General features: G+C 36.9%; 1 long non-coding RNA gene across 1 annotated transcript; it reads left to right on the top strand.

Moving 5' to 3' along the window:
• Nucleotides 1-4,227: 4,227 nt before the first annotated feature.
• Nucleotides 4,228-8,746, top strand: LOC138066307 (uncharacterized). The gene is made up of 3 exons (XR_011139615.1): nt 4,228-4,405; nt 4,776-4,900; nt 8,104-8,746. It is a non-coding gene; the product is annotated as an uncharacterized lncRNA (long non-coding RNA).
• Nucleotides 8,747-12,390: the final 3,644 nt, after the last annotated feature.

Here is a 12,390-nt window from a genome sequence, read left to right as displayed (position 1 = left end):
TTTAAACCTAATGTCATAAACTTTGAGCCTTAAACCACTCAAAAAGACTCTCTGATTTTGTGGTACCTGTAGAAGATGAGCTATGATGATCTGATGATCTGAATCTTCAGAAATCTAACAGCTGAATTTGTATGTTAAAACTAAAGTCTGATATATTCCAGCATAATGTTGTAAGGGTAAGGTGGAGGCACCACCTGGACTCCCAGCAGGGACAGATACACAAACACAAGGCGCACTAGGGTCGATGCTGAGTGTTTACCACCTCTGCGTCTGAGTGGGGCTTCCCCAGCAATTTCCCAACTGAGGCAATAACGGAGTAGGAGAGTCCCTGGCATCACTGAGCGTTGGTCCATTGTAAGGAACACCAGTGGGGGCACTATATGAGGTTTTTATGTACTATACCCATGTGCAGAAAGCATTTTGAGTTCATTGCTAATCTCGATTCAAAGCCTAGGTGTAGCGCCACACTGGCACGGGCTGAGCCGTGTGACTATGGGTAAACCTGCCCTGTTGATGCTCCTTTTCCCACCGAACGGTCTGGCTAGCTTCCATCGCCTATCTCCTCAACATTCTTCTGCATTTTCCCATGTAAATGTGGAGCCTGAAGTAATTTCAGATTCTTAGAATAAGTCAATAGTTTAGAGATGGCCTGATTTCCAGGAGGAAAAACTTATTCTGGAAAGGAAGAGTAGGGTTTTACCAGAAATTAAGATGTTGGATAGAGTAGGATGACAAAGGAAAAAAAAAGTCTAGTCTTTCCACCCCTTTATGTTTCCTAAACATCATCTTTCTTCATATCTTTACACCACTCATTCTGTTAGCACATAGAATATTTCATCTTTACAATTCGCCTCTCTTAACTCCACTCTGAGCAGCATACTGTTTCTAAGAAGTGCAGCCTCTAGCATGTGCCAGTAGCTACTTGTGTATGGTACATGACGACTGGGTTCTTTGTAGGTATCATCTGAAACAACACCTTTAATTATAACTACCTCTGGAAATGGAAAACAGCTCCCTCAGAAGCTTCTAGTGATCATTATAGTTCTGCAGACCTAGAAGTATAAATATTTGCCACCGCCATTCTGTGATTCTGTGATTCTGTGACTTATTGTCAGTAACTCTAGCTTGGCTGGTTTACTGGTCCCTCCTGCTGCCTTGTCCTTTTTGTTTTCTTTTTCTTTAACCGACAGACAAGGCAACAAGATGAAGACCAAAGAAAGTAAACTCTCCATATTTAGCATAGTACAAGTATTCCTATTATAGCCTATGAATAGCTACTTTATTTTTGCAGTTGTTAAAAATCATGGTTCACCTCAGAGAGTGAAGAACATCACACCATATTATGCACACATCCCAAGCCTTGTAGATTAACTATGAAAATGATTTCCTCTGTGGAGGTGTCAGTCTTTAATTTTACTTCATCAGGAAGTAAGTGGTCTGTATTTTGGTTGCAAATATTAGATTTTAAGACCCTTCACCTGGAGAATTTTTGATCAAATACTTAGGGAAACTCTAAGATTACAAATGAATTGGGGTACTCTGTGTACTCCCATGTTATCTGAGATGTTTTAAGGTTGAAAACAAAGGATGCCCCAATATGAAAGGCATTTGTATCAGTGCACTGGCAATTTCCTAAAAATGCAAAGAATAAAGGTAAAGAAGAAATATATTTGTACAAGTAGTAAGAACCACTTATTGAATGGCAGAAGCTTACATTTTTGGGAAAGAAGACACTGTAATTGCCAACTTCTTAAATTAGTATGGTTTGTTACTTTATCTTGACATAAACCATAATTCATGTAATAAAATGTGATCAGCATTTTTGAATTAATGAATTTCAAGGAAACACTACAAATATAAAGATAGCAGTTAGTGCAGGCTCCCCGTTTCTCAGGAAAGAAAAATATGGCTATTAGAATTGAGGAAGGTGTATTGTTAATCTGTACTACTGTATACGACCAAACCAAAACCTAACAACTGAATCTATGTCATGTCAGATAGCCTTCTGGGCTGTCCGATCCTTCGTCAACTATTCATTCTGATTTCAGGATTGAAATTCTGCCTCCCTTAAGGTCAACGTTGGCACTTCCCATATTATCTCTAGGGTCAGGAATTCCACTTGGGTTGTATGAACACACACAAAATACTGTCCAAGGAGCAGTACCTGCAGATTTAGTGAACTAAATCTATTAAAGACATGAGTTTTGTATCAGTAAGCAAAGATAACAACAGTATGTGAGACATTGTTAATCGACGATTCAAGCAAAGAGCTCATGATAAGCCTTTAATATAGTGGGTAAAATACCAAATATTAGCGAATTTTAGGGGCTCATGAAAGATGGAAAGAGATTTATATTTCTTTTTGTCAGACTGCCAGCAATCAAGTAATTCAAAAGGGAACAGTTTCAAGGATTCTTATACGTCTTCCCAAGCCTTTTCAAGAGCTAGTTACCAGTAAGGAATATGAAACATTAATCTTTTCTTTTAAACTTATCTCTTTTTGTAGTAGGGCTTTTCCAGGAGGCCACCATACATTTAAAATTACACTTCAGTTCACATGAGAAGAAACACTCGGAGAGTGAAAAGTGACTTTTACAAGTGAAAAGGGTGAGTTGGACAGATGTCCCCCCTACCTAGCACTTCTGATAACATTAGCTAACTCTCTCCTCCTGCTATGGAACTTACAGCTGCTTCTCCAAGTGATGCTCTTTCCTTAATGGTTCCCAGTGATGCTGCAGAATGCCACTGAATTTATTCCCTCATTTCTTATACTTCACATCTTGCAAACTGTAGTTCAGGTTAATTTGCATAAACCAATTCCATTTTCAGGACACATTTATGAAGTCATTTACATAGCTGACAACTGCACTTCAGTGAAAGATTCATAGCATGGCTTCTGGTCTCCTGCTAATTGAGGTTAGAAAGGCATTGCTGATGTAAAAATAATAATGATATCCTGCAACTCAGTACAAACCTACTAATAATTCAGCTCCAGAAAGAAAACAATCTTTTCATATTCCCTTCTTAAATGTCTTTTAAAATCTTCATTAGTATTTCACAAAATAAAGTCTTACACATCAATGTGTTATGGTCTCTCAGTAAGAGTTTCAATTGTTTTGCTGATTCTTCATAGCACAGATAAGCAATTTTACTTGACTTTTAGGTTGTATTCTCCAGAGTTTTAGGAAAATTAAGCTGCTAAAAGATTGAAGATGAACACTTAGATTGTTTTTAAAAAAGTTAGCTGATGTTTACGACCAAAGGTCATATGTCGTATTACCAAAAACCTGTGAAGTTATATAATACAGTTCACTGAAGAACCTCAAAGTTCAGCTGTACTAACTCATCTCAATTTATAGGCAGAAAAAGTGAACCACAAAGGATTATATTCCCATTTTCATTTCAGCAGCCTATGATATTTGCATCCCTTATGCCATAAGAGTATCCAACAAGGATTCAACATCTTTTTGAATGCATCCAGGTAAAGACAGCTGAATGTCTCAACTCCCTTAGCACATCTCCTAGACAGAGTAACCTCCCTATACTGATTAAATACAAGCTTTAAGTTATTTCTGGATCTTTCTCCCCACATATTTTCTTCCAGCCTAAAAAGCTCTCTCTCTTTTTTCCCTTCATTTCCACAGTATAGAAGAGGCTTGCCCAACTGCATAAGAAGGATGTCTGCCTCCCAGCCAGACTGCCTTCAATAACTTGAACCTATTTTGAACTCGAGCACTACCTCATGTCAATCCAATTTGTGAAGAGTTAAGGCCTTCAAAACGTTAAATTCCTACAAGTATCCTGAAAAAAAAAATTAGTGTGAAAAACCCATATATTGTCCCAGTGGCTGAAAAGCTGTTGTGCAAGCTCTTTAAGCTCTTTCAGGCATCAGAGAATCTGCAGAGAATCCCTTCAGATCCAGAGAAGAAAGGTTTCATTAGCTTCATTGCTCACAGAAATGCCTGTAGCTGACTACTTCCTAGGTGGCTTTATGTGCAGTGGGACACACGGTACCCCTGGCAAGGCAGTCCTCACCCTTTCCTCCCTGTTTTCCACGCCTTTTCGGGCCAGCGCCAAGACTGCTCTGTCATCTGGCCAACAGAGGGTGCACTCATCTCAGTCCCGGTGCTTTAACCTGAGTCTTGGAGAGTAGCAAACGTGAATTTCGCAAGCTGATGATTGATGCTCGAGGTTACGCTTGAGACAGCAGTGGCACTTCCAGCTAGGTTCTTGGTTGTTACAGAGCAGCATCACCCCACAGACCTGTGCATCTCTTCTGCTCTCAATTCTCCACAGAGAAAAATCCCAACATTGTCTAGCATTTTGAGACTCAATCATCCTTCTGAAAGTTACTGTCTACTTCATTCCCTGCCAAAGTTCCAGTTCCTCAGGCTGTACGGAGGAGGTGAATTTCTGCATTCAGTTTGACGGTCACTGTGGTTGTGGGAAGAAGGAAAGGATAGGGGGAAAGCTTTGATGAAGTCAATGGGTAGAACAAAAGTATGCCTATTTTTAACCAAACTTGATCCTGTCTAAATTTAAAAAAAAAAAAAGTTCTCATCATGAATTTTTTAAGGAGCGGTAGGTAGTGAATACTTCTTGATAATTCTGGATATGGGCTTCTGTTCCATAAGATTATTCAGCTCCTAGAATAGATTCTCATTTCCGTTAGTGTAAGTATATACAGAGAACTTGTATTCAGTCCAGAGTAAATCATGGTAAATTATGATCTTGAACAACTTTACATAAAAACATGCTTCCTTCTTTATATGTAGTTGTTTGGTGATACGAGAGCATCATTTTGCAAACTTCTCTGCACAGTCTGCACTTTTCACACACCTGGAAAATCCAGTGCAACAACATCAAAACATGATGAACATACAGGTTCTTCCACCAAGAGGTACGCTATTTCTAACTAAAAATTTTTCTATTTTATTCTAAAAACGTACACAAATTAACATAGTTTTATGGAATCAAGTGTTTACTCCTATTTGTTTTTCCTTCATATGGCTTATTTGCTTCTAAAAAGTGCTGGAAAATGTAATGCTCACAATGACTTAACTTTATAAATGTGATAGGTTTTACAAGTGTTACAAAGTATCTGGGGAAGATATCATGCCTTTGTTTATAATTCACATGAGGGACCGGGTCATTCAACTCTACTGTCATGCAAATAACGATCATTCTTCGTCCACTGACTTTGAATAATACTTTTATTTCCTAAGGTGCATGGCACTTCAGTATCTTAAAAGCATATTAGTAATGATGGTTAAATAAGCCTTTTAACATCCTTTGCAAGAAATCACTTTAGTGACAGGGAAATTGAGCAACAGGAATGTTAAAAGACCTAGCTCCATCACAGAGTTTATTCTGCAAGTTTATAATACTATTATTTTCACTCTCCATCCTGCATATCGCTTTCTACTCACACTTTTTGAGGAGGCAATTACCCTATGTGATGTTAGAGATATGAGAAAATATTGCCCTTTTCCTCATAGTCATAGTGGTAGGATATGAGCCTACACTGAATCTGACATCTTTGTAGCCATGTTAGAGCCATGTACAGAGCTAGAATTAGAGCTAGACCTGCTGTCTTGGCAGGTCACCAAGACTTCTCTCTGGGACTTGGTCCAGCTTCTCCTTCCTTTCTTTAGGGTCTCCTATGAATCATAAAGGTTATGAGTCAGATCTAAGCGTGGTGATTCAGTGTGTCACGTGCACAAGCATATTGAACTTGCCAGCACTCAGTAATAAAAGATGTAAGAACAGTCTGGCAGACTCTAAGCCATAAGCCAGGCTCCAACCCACAACAGAGCACCCGCCGGTGGACCTTGATCCAAGGAGCAGTCCCCTTTTGCGCCTTAAGAGATCCAGAACAGGATGTAGGCTTGGTGGCCTTGAATTATGGTTAAATGGGGTAGAAACCTTTTTAAACTGCAGGCAGTTCTCCAGACCTTTTGCCTAACACGATCCCTAAAGGGAGAGAAGATTTTGATTATCGTCCAATCACAGGATTTAGGGGTATGCCCTATATCCATACACTGGACATCTATATGTGCTGGCATACATTTGTAGACTGTCATTTAATTGATTCATATATCATGTCTTTTTTTGCCTGTACATGTAAGCTAAGGATATTTCATATCATTTTCACGAGAATAAGATTATTTCTGTTAGTGAATGGGCTGTGGGAGCTGAAATCTTTCTTCATGGTATAAAATAAAACATAACTTAAGTTTGCTTTCAGCTACATGACTGAAAGCCATGAAAAGAACATGTGACATTTAATTCTGAAATATAACGATCTTTTCTACATTATAGTTACTTTAGTCTGATTTAGTTTGATTCTCTGTCATAAAAATTGAAGAAATTTTACTGACTTCATTAAAAGCTATATCAGGTCCTGACATTTTCGAGAAGTTAAAAGAACTTACTCTTATAAATGCATTGATGCATCTTTATGGAGTACTATGTAGTAATTTCTTCCCATTTGCTACATTGTATCTGACAAATAATGAAAATATAGAACTTATTCAATATATATTCCTGTGGCATAATGTAGTGTCATGCAGAAATACCCAAGTTAATTCTCAATGGGCCAGCACAGTACATGAAGCCACACAGTCCCATTAGCACAGTTCTCCAGTAGAGGTAATCAGCTCTGCTGCTGCGGTCCATGCAACACTTTAAGAAAATGATCTTTATAAAGGTGCTTCAAACGGGTAATTGCTCTATGATGGCTCTTCTGGAAAACAAGGGACTTGTAAGATCTTTTGCAGATTTATTTTCATGTATTAGCTTTTCTAATTAAGTATCCAACAAAACTGGCTTTGTACGTGATTTGTCGACCTATGAGGAAACTAAAGAGATTAAAGAAACATATGACATTTTTATTTCTTTAAGTAACTCTCCAGTGGCAAAGCACAAAGCCGCCTCAAGAATCTTGACTCACATTCTCTGTTTTGCCTTTCTGGAAAGGTGGAAGTATTAAGGTGGAGGCACCAGAAAGCCAGGAAATTAAAGTCAGTCCAATAATTTTATTCATCTTCAAAGAAACAAGCATTATTCCTGCCCTACTTGTCTTTGGAAAACGCTCAGCCTGGCCACAGGTCTGCAGATTAGCTCTCCCCTCCCCAAAATTCATTGCTCTTAAAGTCTCTGTTTTTATTAAATTCTCTGTTTTGACCGGTAAAAACCTTTCCCACATGTCTGAGAGGTCAAAATAAACACAACTCAAATCATCAAATTATTATTTAACTGCATCTTATGAAGCATTGGAACTGCATGTGCCACTCATCTCATACATTTGTTTTACTGAAATGAAAAATTACTTTGACTTCCACTTTTTATTTTAACTGTATTAATCCTCCTCTTTAGACATTACAGTTATTAATGTTCAGGCTGCTGCAATGGCTCTGAATACTTATTGCTCATTCAACTGATATTATTACCCAGTCAAAACTGACATCAGAAATGGTACCTTAATATTAGAGAAAGAAAACATGACTAGAATTATTTATAGATTACACAGCAAATACTACTTGGAAGATAGAGAATCAGTAGAGTTGTTTTTTTTTAATAAAAATCTATAGCCTGATCCAAAGTCAATAAAAAAATTATCCACAACTTCAGTAAATTTCAGTTCTAGCCCTTTGTAATGAAATTTAGAATGGAGACCAGGCGTTGTGTCCATAACATTACTTTTCTATTCTGATATAATTTAACAGCACTGACAATAAATCTGTAAAAATACAGCAAAGATTTGTGGGAGTGTTTCCACTGCAGAATTAAATAAGAAATGGAGCAGCTTAAGCTACGAAACAGTAATTATAGGAAAGAATAAGCAGAATCGCAGTATTTAGCAAAAACAATTAAGTAAATACTAATTATTTTTCAAATGCTATTATCCATGAGCAAAGGTAGCTCCATATTACCCAAATGTAGCTTATATCAAAGCGAGGAGAAAGAAGCATTCATTGCTAGTTAAAAAAAAAAAAACAGGGCTATAAAGGTCAAAAAGATTGCATTTTCTTACTTTAAATATTTTCTTTTTCTACTGATTTCTGCTGATGCTACCATAAATACTGCTTCTCCTTCCCTCAGACAATGCTTTGTTGCTGGAGTGCGCCTGACCAACCAAGCTGTCAAACATGAAGCCTCCCTAAGGATAGCAAAGGCTACTATGATTGTAAAAACTGAGACATGTGACATTTGGAAGTCAAGATATGGAAGTCAAGAAAACAAAGTGATACACATTACAGTCACAAGTGTATATAAACACACATTGTTAGTTTTGTTCTAAGCATGTTTAGTGAGTTGTAAAATCTAATTATGATTTTAAATAGCTTGGCAAACTGTAATCATGTGCATGTGCGAAGCTATGGGATAGGAAGTCTTTATAAGTGCAAACTACTAATCATCTTTCGAACCTTTGTATGGATAAGCCTAGGATTGTTACGAATGGATGAGCACAACACAGCTTTACATGGCATCTTCTGCTTTTCGTGATGGCAGTATTTGGAGAGTATACCCAATAAGAACGAGGCTGATGATATCTCTAAGTGCAGTGACAGTTTTGTCAGCTTTCAGAATACAGGAGGAAATAAGAGGAAATGACAGAGTGATTTGACTGATTTTGTTTTAATAGAGCATTTTAGGGTCCTCAATTGCTAAATAACATTAGACCAGAATATTAATTGAAAAGGATACTGATGAAAGATGCTAATATTATCTCTCGTTGAAGATACTGAACATAATTAGAAATATTCAGTGATCTAGGTCTGCTTTTACATGGTTAATGTAATAGTTTTATTTAGAAATGTTTCATGTCAGCTGTTACTTAATTGCACAATGGAGCAAGTTCTAACTAGCAAATATATATTTTTTAATAACTGCAACTTACTACTTAACAAAACAGTGATTGAAACATTTGGTGCTAATGTAATTTCATGTAGTATCATCTTTTCAACTCTCTAATGATGACTGAGACTTGTTAGGTTGCTTTCACAGCCTGTTAATTGTTAAAGTAGCAAGTTAATCATGATGACTGTGAAAACCTGTTTATCAAACATGTAAGAAATATTGACACTTTGGTTACTTATTTAGCAATTCAATGATAATCATGCAATTATTATCATAATGTTAAGATTCCTGGGCTTTTAGCTGTTTATTGGAAGTATGATTATACAGGCTCTTCTCAGAGAGCTTCCTTGTTTTTCCTTTTTATGGGTTTTGTGATGGAGTTATGGAGTAATTTATTAATAAAATATGCAAACTATTTGCAATGTACATGTATTCAACTAGTTTAATTGGAGGCAAGAAAGAGAACCAACAAACGGTAGCAATAAGAAAAGGCCCCAGCTGGGGGACACCCCTTTTATAAAAGATCTCTTAAAAAAATAATAATAATATTATGGGGAAAAGAGACTGACACCCTAAAAAGGCTGTCGGAAGATGACATGCCTGCCTAGGCTATTATTCAAAGATCACACAAAAATACTTAAGGCAGCAAGCTTGTAGACTGCAGGCAGCATAATTTTTTCCACCCTTTTTCTTCTTATATGGCATTCTGACGAACAAAACTTTGATCAGTCAGTCATCTTAAAACCAGTTGTTAACAACCAGTTGTTAACTACTCATTTAGGCTTCCTGACAGGAAGAATTGCAGGTGCTAAGAACAGCTGCAATCACACCTGCTGATCAAGCGCGGCTGATTTACAAAGTGATGTAGTCTAGGTCATAGCCTACATGTGAGAGAGCTTCCAGGGAATGGGCTAGAAAGCATACAGAGGTAAAATTAATCATGTCAACACACTAATCTTATTGACTCTTTCTGTGAAATGATTAACAGGAATAAAAGTGTTCAATGGAAATATACCATAAACTTAAGTGAATTTTAATGATACCCAGTTGACCTCTATGCCCAGCTTGTGAGATGGAACCGTGATTTTGTTAGTTTAACGTCAGGAGAATTATAAAATTAACTTTTCTGCAAGGTGTTTTCAGTGTATAAAAAAAGTCAGTATGATAAAAATCTATCTGAAACATTAATCATGTCAGTATCATTTCCATGCTTTGCTGTAAGAAAATGTGAGGAATTAAATGCGCTTGTCACACTTTATGACTTAATTTATAAAACACATATTTAATCATAGATTTAATATGCTATTTCAAAACATTATAAACTGGTTATGGACATGAATACTATGAGTTGTGAATACCTTAGGTAAGGCTAACTTGAATTTCTTCTTATTTTATAGAAAACATAAGTGAAAATGAAAAACAAGCCCCCTGAAAATGAATTATAATTACAATCCTAATAGGGAGATTTATCATCTTACCTTGATATATAGAAATTCATATTTCTTAGAGAAAAAATGAAAGAAGAGTCACGGGGAAAAAAAGAAAGGTGGCATACACTATACAAGTATTGCAAAGAAATTCTTTTCATGTAGCAATGCCACCAAACATAACCATTTTCTTGGATAGCATATTAAGAAAAAATGTAAATAAAATTACATATATATGAGAGACTTAACCCAGCCAACAAAAAAGACATTTTGCTATTTCCTTCTGGGAACAGTTTGACTCTCTGGTTCTGATTTAAGCTACTGCAAAGACTGCTTATCACCCTAACCCTACTTCACCAACTTTGTTGGAAGACGATATTGCTCCTAACAGAGCCCTTGTTCAAATTTGTAGCGCTCATGAAGAATGTTTTCTCAGAATCTGTCCATTTTCTATACAGCATCTCAGTTTTGCTGTTTTAAGAATGTAATTCTTTAAGAGACCTCTTCGTCCTGGCACAGTTAGGAAATGGCACCATCTGTGTACTTCAGATGGTTTTATCCTGAACAGAACCTTTAATCTGGTGACAGTAGTGGAAGGGGCACTTCTCCCTTTTTTGAAAGAACTGATGTATTTCCCCAAGTTAATGTAAATTAAGTCTCAATTCATCAGTGGTGGCAGCTTTCAAACTCATATAAGAATGGCTGAGTTTCAGATAAAATTCTATGGAGATTTGCCTCGTACTGCATAGTATGAATGGCAATTTTGCAGTTTGTTTCTTCTCCCTTGCCTTCTTCTCCATTTTCTACATACGCAAATAATGCTTTATTTGAAATTTTGGATAGACTGTTCAAAGTCATTAGCAAATATTACATAAACTTTAAGGCAGATTTCTACATTATATTCATTTTACTCTTCATAATGCTCTGAAACATGGGCATTCAGGTGTGACTGTGAAGAAAATAAATGAAGAACAGCTTGTCAAGGTTTGTTTTAAAGTTTGGCTGATACAAGACTAGTAGCTCAGTTCCAACTTTGACAAATAGAAAAAACCAGAAATGCTGCAATTATTCGGGTTTTACTCATGGCAAAAGGATACATGAGCTATCTTATAGCAATACAAAGGGTGTCAGCTGGGGAGCACAGGCTTTCATGTTGCCCAGTGTTACTCTGTTCTTCCTTCTACACCTTTACCCAGCTAGATAAAGGCTTGTTATATTGCAGACTCTTGGAAGCAGGACCTTTGGTCTGTGTTTATACAGCTTGTATGATACAAGTGGGTCTTAGTCCAGCACTGTGTCTCTCAGGCTCTACCAGAACACAAATCGCGAGGGAATTAAGGGGATGGTAGTTCGTTATAAATGGAGAAGCCAGTTTAGCTTCTTTAGTCCAGTGGATGCAGCACCAAAAATAGCAAACTAAATTGACTCCATGACGTTGTTTGCTTTACGCTTGAGGACTGATAAACCATTCTGGTTTCATCCTGGGAAATAAATTCAATACAATGGCATAAAGAATGAGTCACATCTTTAATAAAAAAGGAGATAAAACCAAGTTCTGACAAAGCATTACAAGAGGTTAAAGTGTATAGTGGAGAAGAAACTATCTTTGCAAATGAAATTTGAATCATTATGAGCACTGAAGAATCAATAATAATGAAATCTGGAGTTTTCCAGTTTGAGTTGCGGTATGCTGCGGTAGCTTGCCTGTTGCTTACAAAATAAACAGGCCAAAAGAGGGGTGGGCTCAACTCAGCCCTCCGTTTCCATTTTTTGACCGCATGCTACAACTAAAGACAATCATTGAGAATCCTTCCTTTTTCTAACAAAACAACAGGGTACTGATGACCTGTTAAAATGAAGGCTGAGAGGCTTTTATTTTTTCTTTCAGGATCAATTCTCAAAGTTTAACACAATCTTAAAGAAGTAATTTATTGCAGAAATTCATAATAAATGGTTATATTCAGTAGAGCTTGCTCCTTTTTTTTTTTTTTTTTTAAAGATACAGGAAAGTAACAACAGGAAAGCAGCGATGCACCTGCCATTTCCAAGGCCTGTTGGGAAAACACGCGGTGCCCCGAGACCCAGCAAAAGGCGGTGCCGG

The sequence above is a fragment of the Struthio camelus genome, chromosome 2 (assembly GCF_040807025.1).
Source record: "Struthio camelus isolate bStrCam1 chromosome 2, bStrCam1.hap1, whole genome shotgun sequence".
Classification (NCBI taxonomy): domain Eukaryota; kingdom Metazoa; phylum Chordata; class Aves; order Struthioniformes; family Struthionidae; genus Struthio; species Struthio camelus.
Note: the sequence above shows the minus strand (reverse complement) of the source record. Positions and strands in the feature narration are given on the sequence as shown.